This window comes from Diaphorina citri, unplaced genomic scaffold (genome assembly GCF_000475195.1).
Source record: "Diaphorina citri unplaced genomic scaffold, Diaci psyllid genome assembly version 1.1 scaffold86, whole genome shotgun sequence".
Taxonomy (NCBI): Eukaryota; Metazoa; Arthropoda; class Insecta; order Hemiptera; family Psyllidae; genus Diaphorina; species Diaphorina citri.
In genome coordinates, this window is record NW_007377523.1 from 315,960 (window position 1) to 340,582 (window position 24,623).

General features: G+C 35.5%; 1 protein-coding gene and 1 long non-coding RNA gene across 2 annotated transcripts in view; both read left to right on the top strand.

The window, feature by feature from the left end:
* LOC113473702 overlaps positions 1-24,623 on the top strand; it is a 57,287-nt gene that overhangs the window by 28,289 nt on the left and 4,375 nt on the right. The gene's annotated exons all lie outside the window — the stretch shown is intronic.
* Positions 11,673-24,279, top strand: LOC113473762. Its single transcript, XR_003395645.1, has 2 exons — positions 11,673-11,762; positions 24,237-24,279. It is a non-coding gene; the product is annotated as an uncharacterized LOC113473762 (long non-coding RNA).

Genomic DNA, 24,623 nt, shown 5'->3' on the forward strand with positions numbered 1-24,623 from the left:
GTCTCAATTTTGACTGTCCTAAAAAATTGGTATAGGTACATACCTATTTGACTATTTCATATTTATCATTCTATGAATGTAAACTTCATTTTTTCTTTGTAAATTAGGGAGAAATTTTGGGGTAGGAATAAGAATCTCCTCCTTTCACCAACAGTTGCTTCAAAAAGATGACTTTTAGACACTAATGAACACGGTTTAAAAGATTCAATGATAATTACTATGTACAATGTACATACATCATACCACAAGACCTGAACGGATTTAAAAATACCAGTAGCTGGTTTACTTGTCCGAGTTAATGCATTCCAAAAATTTAAACAAAACCTCTCATTACGAAGAAACGGGAGAAACCCGTAGGAATATTGATGTTGATGCTTTGAGTCCGAAGGTTGAAGGGCTTACGTATCATCAGCACCTCATATTTCTGGGTATCCTGATTATTATTCCAAGATCCATCTTTCAAGATATTATGTCTAAGGCACGCTATACAGGGTCATCAGCTGAGCACAAGGGATTTTCAAGATTAGGGACTGAATTAATAAATTTCAAGTCATTCCAAGTTGTTGACTGAGGCGGTAGAGGAAACGTATTAGGATGATCCCTACCAACAATTTTACAGCATTACCTACCCATACCCATTGCATGAAAGGTAAAAGGTTATATCCTATGTATATTTGCTGAAACTTGGTTTTCCATATTTTGTCTCATTCGGTAAATCTGACTTAAGTCTTTGGGCAATGTTCATATAGGGTATTCATTCCATTTTTCCAAGAAACCGTAGTTAAAGCTTCAATGAAAATGTGACCTACCCATCCCCATTGCATGAAAGGTAAAAGGTTATATCCTATGTATATTTGCTGAAACTTGGTTTTCCATATTTTGTCTCATTCGGTAAATCTGACGGTTTCCTTTTCATCCTATGTATATTTTCTATGTATGTATACAGCCTATGTATACAGCTTATATCCTATGTATATTTTCTGAAACTTGGTTTTCCATATTTTGTCTCATTCGGTAACTCTGACTTTGGTTTGGTTCGCGTATCTAATTGCGTAAACACTTTAACATCTTCTGACATAAATGTGTAGGTACTCATATACAGTAGCTACTACCTAGCAGTGGATGCATCCTGTATCAGACTAATGAAACGAGTCCGACGTCTAGAAATCTACCTACGCAGTCATAATAATAGGGGCAATAAAAGAAAGATAAATATCGTATGAAGTACTCGTAATTGCGTAAACACTTTAACATCTTCTGACATAAATGTGTAGGTACTCATATACAGTAGCTACTACCTAGCAGTGGTTGCATCCTGTATCAGACTAATGAAATGAGTCCGACGTCTAGAAATCTACCTACGCAGTCATAATAATAGGGGCAATAAAAGAAAGATAAATATCGTATGAAGTAATAAATAGGTCTTCCTATTCATCAAGTAAACCCGATGAAATGACCTTTGGTCCTTTGTTAATTCAGACAACTCTTCTATCAGTTGAGTTGAGTTGTCACGGTAGCTCGGTAGTTATATTATTGTCACGGAGGTAGAAAGTCTTCTGTGGTTGTGGGTTTGGAATTCATTTTCGAACGGATTTCATTCTGGAATCTAGATAATTTGGTGTTTTATGTTCGTTTGATAAGAAAGGTCTTTGCAGACATGTTCAAAAGTGATTCTATTTGCAATGACAATGACAGTTTATACCCATTAACACAGAAAACCCCCACATCCCCATCATATTATGACACTATGGGGTATGGGATATATCTACTATCCATTTCTGACTCACAAGTACCGCGCGTTTTATTAGTCGATATATTATCATAAACTGATAAAAACAAGTTCAGATTAAGAGTTCATACCCATTAACACAGAAAACCCCCACATCCACATCATATTATGACACTATGGGATATATTATCTACTATCCATTTCTGACTCACAAGTACCGCGCGTTTTATTAGTCGATATATTATCATAAACTGATAAAAACAAGTTCAGATTAAACTATCAATAAAGAGTCCGTGCCTTTTTTACACATATGAATTGATATATTATATTTTAGCACTTTATTAGGTTCGAACTGATTGATTCTAAACATTTTTTATCGATATGAAACGATAAAGTCGACATTCTCGTGAGATTTGAATGATATATAATTTGTGACAACTCATTTGGTCATAAAAATTATTCTCACATAAAATGAGATCCAATATGGTTTAAACTTTAAACTTTTATACTGATCAATGAGGAGCTCTATCTGTGATCAGGACCAACCTTTCTGTGATAAATTGGTCCAATGTGTAATATAGCATAAACATTTTTTATAGATATGAAACGATAAAGTCGACATTCTCGTGAGATTTGAATGATATATTTGTGAACTCATTTGGTCATAAAAATTATTCTCACATAAAATGAGATCCAATATGGTTTAAACTTTTATACTGATCAATGAGGAGCTCTATCTGTGATCAGGACCAACCTTTCTGTGATAAATTGGTCCAATGTGTAATATAGCATTTTACATATCCCGTGCAATATTACAGAAAACTCCCCTGGGATTGCTTTTCTTACGATCCCTGAATCATTTCCCAGGAAGTGATTTTCTTAGAAATGCGTATGTAAATGCGATTGTCATAAATCAGCATTTAATAGAGTCTATTCGATTTTCTTTTCTTCTTTTCCGTCCCGTGCAATATTACAGAAAACTCCCCTGGGATTGCTTTTCTTACGATCCCTGAATTTTTTTCCAGGGCGTGATTTTCTTAGAAATGCGTATGTAAATGCGATTGTCAGAAATCAGCATTTAATAGAGTCTATTCGATTTTCTTTTCTTTTTTTTTCCAATGGCTGTACTGAAACTCAAACAACTTACCATTGAGAAATACAGGAGCTCTGCATTAGTTTGATGTCATAACTCATAATGATTAGAGTCTTTTATGCATTATCAATGATTTTTGTCCATTCGGTCCAACCCTTGGTCACATCCGGTTATGACTGGCATCTCGACTGGTCCTGAAATTGATAAGAGGTGACAAAAAATTAATAAACAAACACTGGGTCCCAAATATGGAAAAGACACTCACAGAGCCTTGGCCCAATGGTCAGATGGTTACAAAATGACATAAGAGTTCAAGGGCATTTACATAATAAGTTAATAAGCAAACACCTAGTACAGTTCTAATCATGTTTGCTTAGCAACATCAGCTAAACTGTTAGCCTGAACTATGTCTTTTTGAAGGTTAATAATAATAATAGACTCTTGAGTGGAAGGCAACCACTAGGCGAGGTTAACGCCTTAGGCGTTCTCTACCACCTAACCCCCATGTTTGCTTAGCAACATCAGCTAAACTGTTAGTCTGAACTATGTCTTTTTGAAGGTACAAATTCGTCCATAATGAAATTCTCTGGATTTTCGAAAGTAAAGGCATTTTTAAGCACTTTTCCAACTGTCTTGCAATTCTGACTACGTGAAATGCTTTTCTTGTGAAATTCTCTGGATTTTCGAAAGTAAAGGCATTTTTAAGCACTTTTCCAACTGTCTTGCAATTCTGACTACGTGAAATGCTTTTCTTGAAATAAGTACCATATACCATCGCATTGGTACCGATGTGTGGGATAGGAACTAATAAATATGAGATGAAATTATCTGGATTTTCGAAAGTAAAGGCATTTTTAAGCACTTTTCCAACTGTCTTGCAATTCTGTCCTACGTCTTACGTCCTGACTACGTGAAATGCTTTTCTTGAAATAAGTACCATATACCATCGCATTGGTACCGATGTGTGGGATAGGAACTAATAAATATGAGATGTCACATGAAGTATCACCAAAACCCACAGTGATGTGAGATCATGCTTTGTGGTAGCAAGTTACATTTGAGATCGATTTCATTTGCTTTGTTTATTTAGTTATGGATCAAGCGTCACATGAAGTATCACCAAATCCACAGTGATGTGAGACCATGCTTTGTGGTAGCAAGTTACATTTGAGATCGATTTCATTTGCTTTGTTTATTTAGTTATGGATCAAGAACCAAGTCAGTACTCTTTTTCAAAATGCGTAAAGCAAACTTACAACTACTTATGTGAGCCAGGATTACTAAATCACAATCAGATTAATAAATCAGAAATCGCAGTCAGAGTATTTCGTCAGTCCACATTCCTGTATGATATTATGATCTGACCAATGTCTGCGTCCTAGCCACTATACAACAAACAATACACTAGTTATGTACAATGATATGTCAGAATGAACCCTCGACCTTCTGCATGCCAAACGAACTTCTCTACCATGCTGGCTGCAAGCTACTGTCTTCCTCCACCCACATCCTTCCCCAATGAAGCATGGACACTACGGGTTCTTGGCACAATGATATGTCAGAATGAACCCTCGACCTTCTACATGCCAAGCGAACTTCTCTACCATGCTGGCTGCAAGCTACTGTCTTCCTCCACCCACATCCTTCCCCAATGAAGCATGGACACTACGGGTTCTTGGGCAAAGGGTCAACGATTCTCAGATATGTATAATTTGATACACCCACACGCATACTGAAACCTTCCAACCAAATTCCTCAACATATCAATTTTAAGTACCTACCTACTTATTATAAAGGTCAACGATTCTCAGATATAATTTGATACACCCACACGCATACTGAAACCTTCCAACCAAATTCCTCAACATACCAATTTTAAGTACCTACCTACTTATTATAATTTGCAAAAAATCATTTTGCTAAAAGCTAAACGTTGGGACCCTCCTCGTATGGCTGTAATTTTTCAAAATATTCCCAAGTCCATATACTATTAATCATTTTGCTAAAAGCTAAACGTTGGGACCCTCCTCGTATGGCTGTAATTTTTCAAAATATTCCCAAGTCCATATACGACTAAATTTTGCTAAAAGCTAAACGTTGGGACCCTCCTCATATGGCTGTAATTTTTCAAAATATTCCCAAGTCCATATACGACTATTATGAGTTTGCTATTTGGTTTAATGAACCCATGAGGATTGCGTCTATTATTGCCTTTACGAGCCGCCTTGAACCTAATACCTTCGTAATTTCATTTGAACTTGTAATAATGATGCATGGTATACTCATGCAGTCATGTAATACATTACCAAAACTAGGTACAAAATTTGTAGGTCTATACTATTATGAGTTTGCTATTTGGTTTAATGAACCCATGAGGATTGCGTCTGGTATTGCCTTTACGAACCGCCTTGAACCTTAATACCTTCGTAATTTGATTTCATTTCAACTTGTAATAATGATGCATGTATACTCATGCAGTCATGTAATACATTACCAAAACTAGGTACAAAATTTGTAGGTCTCCGGAGTTCCTCAAAAATCATTCAGAAATTCAGAACCAAATTTGTTGTCCCCAATATGGTTCAAGATTTTCATTCCCTGAAGAGTCAGTCAACATCTAGTTTTCAAAATGCGTAAAGCAAACTTACAACTACTTACATATGTGAGCCTGGATTCAGAGTATTTCGCAGTCAGAGTATTTCGTCAGTCCACATTCCTGTATGATATTATGATCTGACCAATGTCTGCGTCCTAAGCATCATTATTAGCCATCTAATACCTTCGTAATTTCATTTCATTTGAACTTGTAATAATGATGCATGGTATACTCATGCAGTCATGTAATACATTACCAAAACTAGGTACAAAATTTGTAGGTCTCCGGAGTTCCTCAAAAATCATTCAGAAATTCAGAACCAAATTTGTTGTCCCCAATATGGTTCAAGATTTTCATTCCCTGAAGAGTCAGTCAACATCTAGTTTTCAAAATGCGTAAAGCAAACTTACAACTACTTACATATGTGAGCCTGGATTCAGAGTATTTCGCAGTCAGAGTATTTCGTCAGTCCACATTCCTGTATGATATTATGATCTGACCAATGTCTGCGTCCTAAGCATCATTATTAGCCATATTAACTCTTCCAAGGTATGTTTCGGCCAATTTGAAGTGAACTTGTGGTTAATATTTATCAAGCCGGATTAGTTGCACTTGTGTTAACCTTTAGGAACTGTGGCGGGTGACCTTAGACTAATTTTGTAATTCGAACGTTTTGGGTAGGATAATGAGGTTTGAAAATCATATCTTTGATTTGCAAATATGTAAGGTTATATGATATCTTGGTCCTAGATATGATTACATTCACCTCGTTTTAATACAAAACTACTCTCTGTAGTACATTAAGTACATCATAATCACACTTTTTCACCGTATTCCCTGACCAACAAGTGCCCATATAGCAATTAGTTCTGCTATAATGAAAATACTAAAATAGGTAAGTAATAGATAAATTATTGAAAGTTGGATTTTAGGATTCGCCAAGTGGTTTCATAAACCACGTACTATCTGTAGTACATCAAGTACATCATAATCACACTTTTTCGCCGTATTCCCTGACCAAACAAGTGCCCATGTAGCAATTAGTTCTGCTATAATGAAATAGGTAAGTAATGGATAAATTATTGAAAGTTGGATTTTAGGATTCGCCAAGTGGTTTCATAAACCACTATTGAGGGGAGGGGTGAGTTATAGAGTATGAAAAGATTTTGGTTCCTTATGACTTTATGAGCATTTCCAAACAACCTTACATGATACCCGATGATACCAAATATAAGTTAACCATTGGAGGTACTTCCAAAATGCGTAAAGCAAACTTACAACTATATGAGCCTGGATTACTAAATCACAATAAGATTAATAAATCAGAAATCGCAGTCAGAGTATTTCGTCAGTCCACATTCCTGTATGATATTATGATCTGACCAATGTCTGCGTCCTAAGCATCATTATTAGCCATATTAACTCTTCCAAGGTATGTTTCGGCCAATTTGAAGTGAACTTGTGGTTAATATTTATCAAGCCGGATTAGTTGCACTTGTGTTAACCTTTAGGAACTGTGGCGGGTGACCTTAGACTAATTTTGTAATTCGAACGTTTTGGGTAGGATAATGAGGTTTGAAAATCATATCTTTGATTTGCAAATATGTAAGGTTATATGATATCTTGGTCCTAGATATGATTACATTCACCTCGTTTTAATACAAAACTACTCTCTGTAGTACATTAAGTACATCATAATCACACTTTTTCACCGTATTCCCTGACCAACAAGTGCCCATATAGCAATTAGTTCTGCTATAATGAAAATACTAAAATAGGTAAGTAATAGATAAATTATTGAAAGTTGGATTTTAGGATTCGCCAAGTGGTTTTATAAATAGGCTTGCCAAATATCCAAAATGTCGATTCGGGACGCGAATCCGCGACCATAATCGCGAAATCCGCGAACATAATCGCCAAATCCGCAAACAAAATCGCCAAATCCGCGAACAAAATCGCCAAATCCGCGAACATAATCGCGAAATCCGCGAACAAAATCACCAAATTCATACTCCGTGAGTTATACAGGGTGTCCCGCGAACGACTGTACAACGCTTGAGGGTTGATGCAGGACCTAAAGGGCTACCAGAAAAAGCGAGGGGAGGGATGAGTTATAGAGTAAATGGAGTATGAAAAAATTTTGGTTCCTTATGACTTTATGAGTATTTCCAAACAACCTTACATGATACCCGATGATACCAAATATAAGTTAACCATTGGAGGTACATTATTTTCAAAGGGTTAACACCATTCAAACACATTTAAAAGCATATCAGTTTGTTCATATAAAGTTGGTATTTTTATGCAATTCACTTGCAAAATGATATCAACATAATCTAACTTCTGTGTGGTTGTATTGTGTCACGTAATAAGCTTTCATTTTCCGCACACAATATTTATTCTTCTTTGGAACCTACCTTCCTCGTATTTTTAGCACGATTTTAACACCTACGCGTTTCCTCCTAGTTTTTCAATCGTTTCAAGCCTTAGGTTTTCCGATTAATTCTATATTATTGCCGTGCGAGTAGGTTTTCCCGAAAGTAGGTTACGTAGGGAGGTACCTACTCCTAACAAATTTTTACATTATCAATCTACATACTCGTACTTCCATTCCCCCTTTCAAGAAGTTTTTCTTAGCTGACAGCAATAGAGAAGCAGATAATGATGATGTAGGTACAAACTTTTAAAAATTGGTATAGGTAGATAGGTACCCATTTGACTATTTCATATTTATCATTCTATGAATGTAAACTTCATCTTTTCTTTGTAAATTAGGGAGAAATTTTGGGGTAGGAATAAGAATCTCCTCCTTTCACCAACAGTTAGCTTCAAAAAGATGACTTTTAGACACTAATGGACACGGTTTTAAAGATTCAATGATAAACATCATACCACAAGACCTGAACGGATTTAAAAATACCAGTAGCTGGTTTACTTGTCCGAGATAATGCATTCCAAAAATTTAAACAAAACCTCTCATTACGAAGAAACGGTAGGAACCCGTAGGAATATTGATGCTTGTCCGAAGGTTGAAGGGCTTACGTATCATCAGCACCTCATATTTCTGGGTATCCTGATTATTATTCCAAGATCCATCTTTCAAGATATCCCATTTATACCTTTTTTTGGGAGAGAAATCAAACATTCATGCCTTTTGTTTACAGCCAAAAAAGACCCTACAAGACCCAAAACAGACCCTACAAGTTTATGACACCCAATATTATTGATTACAAATGTTCCTGCCTTTTGTTTACAGCCAAAAAAGACCCTACAAGACCCAAAACAGACCCTACAAGTTTATGACACCCAATATTATTGATTACAAATGTGACGGGGATTCAAAGTCATTTATCACTCAATTCACATACGTACATACCTGCTCGCACTCCACAGGAAACGGACAAGCACATTATTTCCAGCTGTACTCGTACGGTTTTAGGCTGGGTTGAGAGTTCACATCCTTCCAGGGACATCCTTATCGGAGTTTCGGTGATATTTCACTCATAGCTGAACCTATAGGGTGACAGAAAGGTGAAGTATTAGGTATATTTTATCAGATTTTATAGAAAGTCAAGGTTATAAGGTTTAGGAAACACCCATTGAAACTCTTAAAAGGTAACGTTTATTTTTTCAAAAGACTTCCTTTTAATTAACCAATTCCAGTTTCTTTCCATGCAATCACTTCAAAAGGAAAGGACAACATAATTTACATGGTCCGCTGAAACTCTTAAAAGGTAACGTTTATTTTATCAAAAGACTTCCTTTTAATTAACCAATTCCAGTTTCTTTCCATGCAATCACTTCAAAAGGAAAGGACAACATAATTTACATGGTCCGAGAAACACCCATTGAAACTCTTAAAAGGTAACGTTTATTTTTTCAAAAGACTTCCTTTTAATTAACCAATTCGAGTTTCTTTCCATGCAATCACTTCAAAAGGAAAGGACAACATAATTTACATGGTCCGTTATTGATTCACATTTCTCACAGCAATAATGTACTTCAACTTCATGTAGTTGATAAGTACATACATTACGCAAGTCTCCAAAGTACCATAATCCCCGTGTGATTTTAAATGGATTAACAGTTAATCATTAGGAGTGAGAATCGAATAAATGAGAACGATTCATTCGATGCTGTTCCCTAGAATTCGCAGTAATATAACAGCAAATTGTCATCAAGACTATCAAGAGATAAGCAAAAGTTAAAAAAGATTCCAAGGCCAGGTAGACCTGACAGGCGGGCCTGATCAGGTGTACCTGATAGTGAGTGATACTGTGACAGACCTAACGGCGAAAAAAGATTCCAAGGCCAGGTAGACCTGACAGGCGGGCCTGATCAGGTGTACCTGATAGTGAGTGATACTGTGACAGACCTAACGGCCTGGATAATACCTACAAAATTTCTGAATACCTGGCTTGGAACTTCATTGGGACAAGGAACCACTTAGGGCATAGATGATACAATGATACATTATTCTGCAAGCACACTCGCTAAAAACGTTACCACCACTCTGTATTTTAACCGAGAATACCCAAGCAATTCTCACCAAATAAAATCATTTCTGAATCATTCTGTATCATAAATTCATAATCATCACCAAGGCAGGCACACGGATGTTTCAAGTTTTCTGTTATCACTCTGCTCGATCTGATGGGAGTGCCTCAGAGTGGCACATTCCTGCATCATGTGGGTGTTGGGCTTCAACAGTGTTAGAAGCGTGGAGTGCGGATTGATGTTATAATTTGTTTATATCAGCTCGATCAAATGCATTCGGTCTGTCAACATTTCCATTCGCGCTCTCTTTATCACGAGTACGGACGAAAATACCTAATAAATATGTATAGTAATAGTAAGAAAGAAGGAAAACCCAAGGTAATTCTTACTCTCCTGATAAATAGTTGTTGTTCATAGCAAAGTGCAAATAAACAGCTAGCAAAGTTCAAACTTTGACTGGGACGTAAGATCAGTACTCTTCAGAAAATACCATGATGACAATGATTTCTTCTGGAACATAAGTGTTTTCAATATCAGTGATTGTAATCAGTAATAATAACAAAATTAAGTACCTAATCAGTAAGCACATTTTAGTGTGAAGACTTCCCCAACGCAAAAACCTAACCAAAGTGCTTTCCATAAATAATTACGTGGAGCTAAAAAATAAATAAAATACTAACTTAGTTTATAAAGGCTTTCTTTCATATTTTGTTCTAAATACACATTTTATATTAATTTAATTTATTACATCATCTTTAATTTTCTAATTTCTTTAAAAATAAATAAAAAAACAGGAACCCTAGAAATTAAATAACAATCAGTACCTACTACCAACCTATTATTTAATTCAAAAACACTGGCATGAGCATATAGTTGTAAACAAATAAGTACCTATCTACCTACATATATCTATATCCTTGATAAGTAACCTGTTCACTTGTTCATCGTTAGGATATGTAAATATTAAATTCCTCATATGTAAGAACAATACAGTGAACTATTTTGTAAAGAGTTTCTTGCATAGTTACAAACAAATAACTGCTTCCTATACATTGACTTCTGACTTGTGAGGAATAATTAACACAAAGTACCCAGTTAGTTAACTACGAGAATTGGAATTGTGTGTGTATAGTGCGTGTTACATCAAGAAATAATTTTTCACTATTTTTACTTTTTTATAATTATAAATTTTATTGTAATAATTAATGTATTAAAAAGCATGTATATCTCTCATGTGGTTACTTCAAATCAGTTTATGGTGCATGTGGTATGAAAAAACTAATGAGATACCGATATACCTACATAATTACTCATTTCAAAAGAGCATATGAAACATACACTGACATAGTAAGATTTAGATAAGTACTTTGTGTTTATGGTGAATGTGGTATCAATAAACTAAAATGAGATACCGATATATCTACATAATTTACCCATTTCAAAAGAGCCTATGAAATATACACTGACATAGTAAGATTTAGATAATTTGTGATAGTGAGCAGTGAAGCTTTAAGACATAAAAAACAGCTATATAAATTCCTGTGTTAACATGGCGAAGAAAAACAGCTATATAAATTCCTGTGTCAACATGGCGAAGAAAATCCAAAGAAAGCTTCGGTTCAAAATAATTCGACGGATTACATTCAGGCTGAGACGTAAGTAAAATTTGGCATCAAATATACATACATAATCTTCCTATTCCTATACAACACTCCTAAATTCGTGGCTCAAGTATTTACCTTTGAGTAATTAATGCCAACAGCTAAATTCCTGTGTTAACATGGCGAAGAAAATCCAAAGAAAGCTTCGGTTCAAAATAATTCGACGGATTACATTCAGGCTGAGACGTAAGTAAAATTTGGCATCAAATATACATACATATTACATAATCTTCCTATTCCTATACAACACTCCTAAATTCGTGGCTCAAGTATTTACCTTTGAGTAATTAATGCCAATATTGAACAATTTGTTTTTAGAAGGTCTGTAGCTGTAAGTATTTCAGTTCATAAAACAAGATCAGATATCTTATTAGCAGAAGAAGCTACCACAAATATTCATGATTACACCTATAGGAAGGTACCTACTCTGCCACAAAGAATGACATACCTGCCAGCTAGGTTCTATATTATCATGCCCACTGACATCGTATGCACCTAGTTACCTACTATGCCTAGTGCAAGTATTTCAGTTCATAAAACAAGTGATATCTTATTAGCAGAAGAAGCTACCACAAATATTCATGATTATACTTATAGGAAGGTACCTACTCTGTCACAAAGAATGACATACCTGCCAGCTAGGTTCTATATTATCATGCCCACTGACATCGTATGCACCTAGTTACCTACTATGCCTAGTGCTTACCTACACTACTTTGACTAAAATGACCTAGATCTTACGAGGCAGATTCCTTAGGTGAAAATTTGTTTTGGCTATTCAACCAGTGATAGTCATTCAGTAACATTTTCCAGGGAGTGATTTTCTTAGAAATGCGTATGTAAATGCGATTGTCATAAATCAGCATTTAATAGAGTCTATTCGATTTTCTTTTCTTTTTTTCCAATGGCTGTACTGAAACTCAAACAACTTACCATTGAGAAATACAGGAGCTTTGCATTAGATTTATGTCATAACTCATAATGATTAGTCTTTTATGCATTATCAATGATTTTTTGTCCATTCGGTCCAACCCTTGGTCACATCCGGTTATGACTGGCATCTCGACTGGTCCTGAACGAGGTCTATTAGGTTTAAGTATGTACAAATACAAACCTAGGTCGCATTTACTTAAACCTAGGTCGCATTTACTTAAACTGTCGCAAGTTGATACTGGAGTAATGCTAAGTGATAAGAGTGGACTGCGTCTTCTGTTGAATTGATGACATTAAGTAAGTGTTTCCTATGCCTACTTCTATTAATTGTAGGTATGTATCTGTTTATCTTTGTATAAACAAGGTACCTATTTACGAGGTCTATTAGGTTTTAGTATGTACAAATACAAACTAGGTACCTAGGTCGCATTTACTTAAACTGTCGCAAGTTGATACTGGAGTAATGCTAAGTGATAAGAATGGACTGCGTCTTCTGTTGAATTGATGACATTAAGTAAGTGTTTCCTATGCCTACTTCTATTAATTGTAGGTATGTATCTGTTTATCTTACGAGGTCTATTAGGTTTAAGTATGTACAAATACAAACTAGGTAGGTGCCTAGGTCGCATTTACTCAAACTGTCGCAAGTTGATACTGGAGTAATGCTAAGTGATAAGAATGGACTGCGTCTTCTGTTGAATTGATGTTGAAGTGTTTCCTATGCCTACTTCTATTAATTGTAGGTATGTATCTGTTTATCTGCAAAAGTACATAAATATGTATAATACCCATGTAGTAAGGATGTAAACTTTGCTAGTCTTTGTATCAAAATCTGAGAGAACCTTTTTTCTGACCACATGTATAATACCCATGTAGTAAGGATGTAAACTTAGCTAGTCTTTGTATCAAAATCTGAGAGAACCTTTTTTCTGACCACTATACAACAAACAATACACTAGTTATGTACAATGATATGTCAGAATGAACCCTCGACCTTCTGCATGCCAAGCGAACTTCTCTACCATGCTGGCTGCAAGCTACTGTCTTCCTCCACCCACATCCTTCCCCAATGAAGCATGGACACTACGTAAGCAAACACCTAGTACAGTTCTAAGTTTTAATCATGTTTGCTTAGCAACATCAGCTAAACTGTTAGCCTGAACTATGTCTTTTTGAAGGTACAAATTCGTTCATAATGAAATTCTCTGGATTTTCGAAAGTAAAGGCATTTAAAAGTGCACTTTTCCAACTGCCTTGCAATTCTTACTACGTGAAATGCTTTTCTTGAAATAAGTACCGTATACCATCGCATTGGTACCGATGTGTGGGATAGGAACTAATAAATATGAGATGTCACATGAAGTATCACCAAATCCCACAGTGATGTGAGATCATGCTTTGTGGTAGCAAGTTACATTTGAGATCGATTTCATTTGCTTTGTTTATTTAGTTATGGATCAAGAACCAAGTCAGTACTCTTTGTGTACCCAGACAGACACTGCAATGCCAATGTCAGTGCCTTGGGTAATGGGTATACTTGAACATATTTGGACTAGGTACTGTAATAAAATGCTGACATCACCCTATTTTATTGGTGAGTTGGTGACGACATTTTTCAATTGAGTAAATAAATTGTAAATTGTAAGCTCTTTACAGTAAATAAATTACAAATTGCTACTGAGAGGCTCTGCATATGACCCTTATTTTGACCGTCTAATTAATTTAATGCACTTGTTCATTTATGTTAGTTCACCCTATTTTAATTGGTGGCGACATTTTTCTATTGAGTAAATAAATTGTAAATTGTATGCTCTTTACAGTAAATAAATTACTAATTGCTAATGAGAGGCTCTGCATATGACCCTTATTTTGACCGTCTAATTAATTTAATGCACTTGTTCATTTATGTTAGTTTAAGTTAAATGTTCAGGAACATTTACAATACAGAATACACTAGTTAAATGCGAGAATAAAGGGACTGTAAAGTCTTGTTAAGTGACAATGTCAATTATCAGGTATTTCATTTTTCAAAGTTAAAAAACGCGTCCCGAATTTTTTCTGGGACAAAAACGGAAATTCGGGACAAAAGGCCCCAAAATGAAAAACTGAACGGGACGCCGGGACATCCCCTGAAATTCGGGACTGTCTCGGCCAATTCGGGACGTTTGGCAAGCCTATTTATAAACCACTATTGAGGGGAGGGGTGAGTTATAGAGTAAATGGAGTATGAAAAAATTTTGGTTCCTTATGACTTTATGAGCATTTCCAAACAACCTTACATGATACCCGATGATACCAAGGCAACTCTGAAAATTAGAAGATAACTTTTCAGCCGTGCTAAGCGAAAACGCCGTATGTCAAAAAAATCGATTTTTGGTTTTTAGTACGTTATTTTCAAAGGGTTAACACCATTCAAACACATTTAAAAGCATATCAGTTTGTTCATATATTAAAGTTGGTATTTTTATGCAATTCACTTGCAAAATGACATCAACATAATCTAACTTCTGTGTGGTTGTATTGTGTCACGTAATAAGCTTTCATTTTCCGCACACAATATTATTTTATTCTTCTTTGGAACCTACCTTCCTCGTATTTTTAGCACGATTTTCGCACCTACGCGTTTCCTCCTAGTTTTTCAATCGTTTCAAGCCTTAGGTTTTCCGATTAATTCTATATTATTGCCGTGCGAGTAGGTTTTAGATGTTCGCACCTACGCGTTTCCTCCTAGTTTTTCAATCGTTTCAAGCCTTAGGTTTTCCGATTAATTCTATATCATTGCCGTGCGAGTAGGTTTTCAGATGATGAGTTATTCTCACAATGCAAAATGGAAATGCATACTTACTTCCTTTATAATGGCAGAGTAGTAGGTTTTCAGATGATGAGTTATTCTCACAATGCAAAATGGAAATGCATACTTACTTCCTTTATAATGGCAGAGTTTCCAGTACGTAACACATTGTATTTGTGTATTAATTATGACAAATCTTCATCATCAGGGGAGTCACAGATTGAGGTCTGAAAAATTAATGAAGAACGATCCTGCTTATTAGACAGTATTGAACCAGGTAGACCGTACACATAAAGTAGAGTACCTACCTACCTACCTTATTGTAGGGTGAGGAGTAATGCCCTACTTAGGTACTTAGGTATGTATTCCCTTGTACCTACACCATTTTCCCGAATGTAGGGAAACTACTTCAATAGTTATATAATTTCCATTCTGGCTCTATCTAATCACCTCCAAAATTATATCAAATACCTGCCGCTAAAGCAATCCATACTTGTGAGAGCTTATCTACTAGCGCGGGAGACTCTGCTTATTAGACAATATTGAACCAGGTAGACCCTACACATAAAGTAGAGTACCTACCTTATTGTAGGGTGAGGAGTAATGCCCTACTTAGGTATGTACTCGTATTCCCTTGTACACCGTTTTCCCGAATGTAGGGAAACTACTTCAATAGTTATATAACTTCCATTCTGGCTCTATCTAATCACCTCCAAAATTATATCAAATACCTACCTGCCGCTAAAGCAATCCATACTTGTGAGAGCTCATCTACTAGCGCGGGAGACCCAACCTGTCTTTTAAAGTAGAGTACCTACCTACCTTATTGTAGGGTGAGGAGTAATGCCCTACTTACATAGGTATGTATTCCCTTGTACACCGTTTTCCCGAATGTAGGGAAACTGCTTCAATAGTTATATAACTTCCATTCTGGCTCTATCTAATCACCTCCAAAATTATATCAAATACCTACCTACCGCTAAAGCAATCCATACTTGTGAGAGCTTATCTACTAGCGCGGGAGACCCAACCTGTCTTTTCCTTGCCCTGAAAATTTTCCTCTCCAAACCTGACCAAAGACCGCCTACCAGTGAAAAATCTACACCAGCTGGTCCGCCTAAGCTTTTCCCATCCATAATACACCATTGTTTTCCTAACCATAATCTTGTTTGCTTTGAATCTTTATTAATTCCAGCTGACTCATGATATTGACTGTCAGTTTTTCAAACCCAACGACTACAATCTTAATCTATGGATTATTTTCTGTATTGTTTGATGTTTATTTGCATTCCTACATGCAATATTGCTCCCACTACTACATATTTATGGACACTCACAATACACTTTGTTCCTTATAATAATTGTCATTGCCTGTTCTAATGATCCTATTAGTTTTCTTTATTATTGATAGTTTATGGACACTCACAATACACTTTGTTCCTTATAATAATTGTCATTGCCCGTTCTAATGATCCTATTAGTTTTCTTTATTATTGATAATCTGTAAATCTGTTTGCCTCGGAACTCTGGAATGCAATCTCGTGGCTTCGTAGATTCGTAGAAGCTAAACCCATCCTTTAGGGATGTTAGCCCCTACACCTAAGCCTCGGAGCGGGCTGTTTATGTATGGAGTTCAGCTGATTCCTAACTAAGATCGAAGATTTGAGCTATTTTCAGTAGCTTTTACTTTCTATTAGCTTCGTTATACTAGTTTATTAGGTGTTTTCCATGGATGTCTTGCAGAGGATTAGCTAACCCTACAGTGTCTCAAAGTAGCCTCCACCTCAATACATCCCTCTAGATTAGTCAAAACTAATCTCCGCCACTGAAATCACCTCTGAAAGGTATACGTAGAATCTATACCTACCTACATAACTGTAGCTGTACGTATTTCAGTTCATAAAACAAGTGATATCTTATTAGCAGAAGAAGCTACCACAAATATTCATGATTATACCTATAGGTACATAGGTGATTAATACCTATAAGAAGGTACCTACTGTCACAAATAATGACATACCTGCCAGCTAGGTTCTACATCATGCCCACTGACATCGTATGCACCTAGTTACCTACTATGCCTAGGTGCCTACCTACACTAGTTTGACTAAAATGACCTAGATCTTACGAGGCAGATTCCTTAGGTGAAAATTTGTTTTGGCTATTCAACCAGTGATAGTCATTCAGTAAACTAGAATAGTCAATAGTCACGCTAAAATAGAGTTGTATAAACAAGGTACCTATTTACGAGGTCTATTAGGTTTAAGTATGTACAAATACAAACTAGGTAGGTGCCTAGGTCGCATTTACTCAAACTGTCGCAAGTTGATACTGGAGTAATGCTAAGTGATAAGAATGGACTGCGTCTTCTGTTGAATTGATGACATTAAGTAAGTGTTTCCTATGCCTACTTCTATTAATTGTAGGTATGTATCTGTTTATCTGCAAAAATACATAAATATGTATAATACCCATGTAGTAAGGATGTAAACTTTGCTAGTCTTTGTATCAAAATCTGAGAGAACCTTTTTTCTGACCATGTTTTCCATGAATGTCTTGCAGAGGATTAGCTAACCCTACAGTGTCTCAATATACCACCTCCATACAAAGTAGCCTCCACCTCCATACATCTCTCTAGATTAGTCAAAACTAATCTCCGCCACTGAAATCACCTCTGAAAGGTATACGTAGAATCTATACCTACCTACATAACATTGTGTTCACGCTTGTTTTAATGTTACTTCTAAACCATCTTAATGTTCTTATAAGGACATAGAGGCATCAGCGTTTAACAATCAAGTTAAATCGCTAATTATATCTGTTGTAGTCCATCAGTGCTAGGTGTGCCATGTCACTTACTACTTTGAGTATACATAGAGGTTACAGGTGTTCCAGTATAATAGTCATGATCTATAGCACGGTACACAGGATGGCGGTATATTCTGGCTCTGAAGAGATGCAACAGATGACTAACATGATAATAGTAGACATGACTAATGTTACAATGTTGCCAGAGGACACTATCAGCGAAAATTTACACTGGAAGATTTTATCACCTCTAGGAGAACCCACTTCATCGGGGAAGTTTAAGGGGAAGAGAGAACAGGACAAGAGTTCATACCCATTAACACAGAAAACCCCCACATCCACATCATATTATGACACTATGGGATATATTATCTACTATCCATTTCTGACTCACAAGTACCGCGCGTTTTATTAGTCGATATATTATCATAAACTGATAAAAACAAGTTCAGATTAAACTATCGATAAAGAGTCCGTGCCTTTTTTACACATATGAATTGATATATTACATTTTAGCACTTTATTAGGTTCGAACTGATTGATTCTAAACATTTTTTATCGATATGAAACGATAAAGTCGACATTCTCGTGAGATTTGAATGATATATTTGTGAACTCATTTGGTCATAAAAATTATTCTCACATAAAATGAGATCCAATATGGTTTAAACTTTTATACTGATCAATGAGGAGCTCTATCTGTGATCAGGACCAACCTTTCTGTGATAAATTGGTCCAATGTGTAATATAGCATTTTACATGTCCCGTGCAATATTACAGAAAACTCCCCTGGGATTGCTTTTCTTACGATCCCTGAATCATTTTCCAGGGAGTGATTTTCTTAGAAATGCGTATGTAAAATATGCGATTGTCATAAATCAGCATTTAATAGAGTCTATTCGATTTTCTTTTCTTTTTTTCCAATGGCTGTACTGAAACTCAAACAACTTACCATTGAGAAATACAGGAGCTCTGCATTAGTTTGATGTCATAACTCATAATGATTAGAGTCTTTTATGCATTATCAATGATTTTTTGTCCATTCGGTCCAACCCTTGGTCACATCCGGTTATGACTGGCATCTCGACTGGTCCTGAAATTGATAAGAGGTGACAAAAAATTAATAAACAAACACTGGGTCCCAAATATGGAAAAGACACTCACAGAGCCTTGGCCCAATGGTCAGATGGTTACAAAATGACATAAGAGTTCAAGGGCATTTACATAATAAGCAAACACCTAGTACAGTTCTAACCATGTTTGCTTAGCAACATCAGCTAAACTGTTAGTCTGAACTATGTCTTTTTGAAGGTACAAATTCGTCCATAATGAAATTCTCTGGATTTTCGAAAGTAAAGGCATTTTTAAGCACTTTTCCAACTGTCTTGCAATTCTGACTACGTGAAATGCTTTTCTTGAAATAAGTACCATATACCATCGCATTGGTACCGATGTGTGGGATAGGAACTAATAAATATGAGATGTCACATGAAGTATCACCAAATCCCACAGTGATGTGAGATCATGCTTTGTGGTAGCAAGTTACATTTGAGATCGATTTCATTTGCTTTGTTTATTTAGTTATGGATCAAGAACCAAGTCAGTACTCTTTGTGTACCCAGACAGACACTGCAATGCCAATGTCAGTGCCTTGGGTAATGGGTATACTTGAACATATTTGGACTACTGTAATAAAATGCTGACATCACCCTATTTTAATTGGTGGCGACATTTTTCTATTGAGTAAATAAATTGTAAATTGTATGCTCTTTACAGTAAATAAATTACAAATTGCTACTGAGAGGCTCTGCATATGACCCCTATTTTGACCGTCTAATTAATTTAATGCACTTGTTCATTTATGTTAGTTTAAGTTAAATGTTCAGGAACATTTACAATACAGAATACGTACACTAGTTAAATGCGAGAATAAAGGGACTGTAAAGTCTTGTTAAGTGACAATGTCAATTATCAGGTATTTCATTTTTCAACCACTCAAGTTAAATGCGAGAATAAAGGGACTGTAAAGTCTTGTTTAGTGACAATGTCAATTATCAGGTATTTCATTTTTCAACCACTCGTCCTAGGACAGTGTCAATCACCAGGTATTTCATTTTCAACCACCACACCACACCGGAGACAATTGTTTTGTTTCATAAGTATGCTGTCTGTCAATAGCATTGATGTGAATGCACGACGCGTACTTACAATTAATTCAAGAGTTATTATTAGACGTCCAGGTTAAGAGCTGATGAGAAATGTTTCGGATACCACCACAGACATTTGGCCACGCGCCTACGAGACAGGTGAACAGTTAACCTGGGCAACATATGTGTGAGCAGTTAGGGGGTTCTTAATTTAGAATATACCTGTCTTAACTAATTTAGAATTAACCTGTCTAATTGATTTAGACCTTACGTCTGGGTTAAGAGCTGATGAGAAATGTTTCGGATACCACCACAGACATTTGGCCACGCGCCTACGAGACAGGTGAACAGTGAGCAGTTAGGGGGTTCTTAATTTAGAATATACCTGTCTTAACTAATTTAGAATTAACCTGTCTAATTGATTTAGACCTTACGTCTCTTAATGCTGTATCGATAATGATCTCACATTTAGCACACAGTTTTAAATACAGTCAATTAACTTTTCAAGAACGAACTATATTTATTTTTTGTATATTGAATACTGAATAGTTGGTTAATTGAGTTAGAGTAATTGGCCGATTCAATTTTTAATCGGTTTTTAGTAACCAATGCTGTATCGATAATGATCTCACATTTAGCATACAGTTTTAAATACAGTCAATTAACTTTTCAAGAACGAACTATATTTATTTTTATTTTTTGTATATTGAATACTGAATAGTTGGTTAATTGAGTTAAAGTAATTGGCCGATTCAATTTTTAATCGGTTTTTAGTAACCGGGTGGGGAATGGTGGTGTTTATGAACATACTGCTATTATCTGTTCATGTTCAATATTTCAAGGGATTTTCTTTCTCTTTCTCCACACCAAGGTGTATACTATCACTCTTTTCTCTTATCAGATTATCGTAGCACACCCTTGCCTGAGCAATTAAATGACAACTTTTATCATGTTCCGTTACGTATCTAGTAATTATACTGGAGGCAATCATATGATTTTGTACGTACGATAAGTTTAATACGAATAGTTGTTGATACAAACAGAAAAAAATATACATAGTAATTATACTGGAGGCAATCATATGATTTTGTACGTACGATAAGTTTAATACGAATAGTTGTTGATACAAACAGAAAAAAATATAGGTATGTATAAAACCCAGCAATCTTAGTTCACCACTAGCATTTAGCATCCTCCAGTACAGAATATGGACAGGCTACTTTTTGCCACACAAGTATTTATAGCTTCAGAGCAATCAGAGTACTTTTTCAGTATTTACTCCTGTTAGGGCTCATAAAACCCAGCAATCTTAGTTCACCACTAGCATTTAGCATCCTCCAGTACAAAATATGGACAGGCTACTTTTTGCCACACAAGTATTTATAGCTTCAGAGCAATCAGAGTACTTTTTCAGTATTTACTCCTGTTAGGGCTGTTAGATTTGCAGCCTATATGGATCGATAATATTAGACAAGGTATGTATCATGCTACACACATTACCTAAGGTTAAGGATAGGAAACACCGTTCGCATGTAGAATCTGCTGGGATTTCCTCGGAACATGTTCTCAGATCACTTCCTTTCTGTTATGATGAGTAACCTTACAGTAAGTACAGGATGGCCCAAATATTATGCTTTCAGGATTTTCCCTCCGTTCCTGATTGATTTTTCGAAAGGAAAAAGGAAAAAAAAAAAAAAAAACACGCAAAATTCTTTGATTTTAAATCTCCGTCTTCGCAAATCTTTGATTTTACCGTAAGTCCGTCTTTTCGCCCCCTCTTTGAGCTTCATTTTTCTCCTGTACTGTAGGCATTTTTCTCCTGTACTGTTTCCTCCCCCCTCCCCCCGACAAAATCCTGGCTACGGCCTTGGTTGGTGGTGGTGGTGGTGGTGGTGTCCTTATTATTGGTGTTGTTGATGTTGTTATTTCTTTTGTTGTTCGTGTTGTTTTTGGAGGAAAATTCGGTGCGGCGATAGAAAGAAACTGAATTAGCTAACCCTACAGTGTCTCAATATACCACCTCCATACAAAGTAGCCTCCACCTCCATACATCCCTCTAGATTAGTCAAAACTAATCTCCGCCACTGAAATCACCTCTGAAAGGTATACGTAGAATCTATACCTACCTACATAAGTTGTTATTTATTTTGTTGTTCGTGTTGTTTTTGGAGGAAAATTCGGTGCGGCGATAGAAAGAAACTGGTGGACAGGTATTCAGGGATTCATAGTAACGTAGGAAATTGACGGATTCTCCTTTTGTATCGTTAATATCTCCGTAAATAATGATTTCTTAGAAAATTCAAGATAATGAAATTAAAGAGGACAAAAAGGGGTACTTTTCTATCAGGAGAAATTCAATGGGTTTCAATGGAAACTTGAAGAAAAATCGAATTGAAAAAATGGTAGTTTTTAAAGAGATACAAAAAAATCTTTTTCTCAAGCCTCTGGTTGTGTTTGAGGGAGGGTTTTACCAAAACAGGGAATCTTATCTTTTAGTAAATTTTGTGTTCTTTTCAATGGTGCAATCAATTTTTTATTAACTTTATTGGTTCAAGAGATAAAGGCGTTTTAAAGACTGAGACTTTAGTCCATGCTTGTTCAGTTGTTCAATTCCTACTTGAAAAGATAACTTCAACGTTGTTACTGAGTTTCCATTGACTAGAGTTTCAAAGAATCACTAAAGCACGATGGACTTCGGACCCAGAGGTTGGTGTTATGAGTCAAAGTAAAGCCATAGAATTTAACACAGCAACATCTATGATGGTAGTTATTGGTACGTAGTAAAGTAACAAATTTTGAAAGCTTGTATAAGTGATGAACGGATCTACCCGTTTTGGGATAAATTGTTCTAGAGCCACTATTGTAGACCCCCCTCAAACTGGCGAACTTCATTCATGCACGTCTAAAGATAAAGATAATTTTATTGAAATTCATGAGTCATACACATACAAACATACATATTGTGTATACCTATACTTATATTTCTTGAATGATTACTACCATAGGGCGGCAAATCTATAAAAGAAAAGAGATTAGGCAACAAAAAGATAATAATATTAGATTTGTCAAAAATACTAAAAATACTTGTTGTTAACTAAAGCCTAACCAACTGTAAAGTAGTTTTTATCCTGAGAGATTTTTTGGTGTTAACCAAACATTCAAAGAATTTTATTAAATTCCTCGAAAATAATACCCACCATAATGTGTGATTAATGAAGACACAATCAATTTAAATAAATCTACAAATAACAACATTCCTAACTTCTTAGTGGTCATTATAAATGACATTTTATCGATCTCTGGACATTGTAAACTACATAATCATAAGATTAATAATGAAAAATAACATAAAACATTGTTAGGTAAATTTACAGACCAGGATTCTAGTATTATTAATTCTTTATTGTTGAACACGAATGTATGCGTTCTTGAAAATGTTTGACGTAGGACTATAGTTCGTATAACACATTTCAGTAAGAGCTTTAGAAATATTTGTAGAAGTAATTAATACAATTGGGTGAGGGGGCGCATCGCATCTCGTTATCTTGTTATGTTCACCGCGCACTATGCCAAACACGAATACTATGGTTCTTGTTTTTAAAAAGCTAGAATTAGAATACTCCCGAGAATCATTAGTCAAAGCCATTAAGATTAATCACCTGAAATTGTTTGATAGCCGCCCACCTAGCAGTAACTTCGCCCGTTCTTCTCAAGAACACCAAGGTTGGTTTTATTGGGAATGTATAACTTTATGGTTGGAAATGGCAGAAGTTATGCGTTGAACTTGAAACGTATATGATTGTGTATTGTGTTTTTATTAACCTAGTACAATTTTCAACGATGAAAATTCAATATTTCCAAAAAAGTTAAGAAATGAGTTTTTAAGTAATGTAGGTAAAGTTAATTTTCATTGGTTATGTACATAATATGGTTTACCTAAATGATAGCTTGACTAATTTATTTTCATTTCTTCTGTTATAGATCTGACCGTTTGGAACAAAAGTCTCTCACAAAGATGGCGCAGACTACGAAGAAGTATAAAGATAATTTTATTAAAATTCATGAGTCATACACACACATATTGCGTATACCTACCTATATTTCTTGAATGATTACTACCATAGGGCGGCAAATCTATAAAAGAAAAGAGATTAGGAAACAAAAAGATAATAACATTAGATTTGTCAAAAATACTAAAAATACTTGTTGTTGACTAAAGCCTAACCAACTGTAAAGTAGTTTTTATCCTGAGAGAATTTTTGGTGTTAACCAAACATTCAAAGAATTTTATTAAATTCCTCCTAAAGATAAAGATAATTTTATTGAAATTCATGAGTCATACACATACAAACATACATATTGTGTATA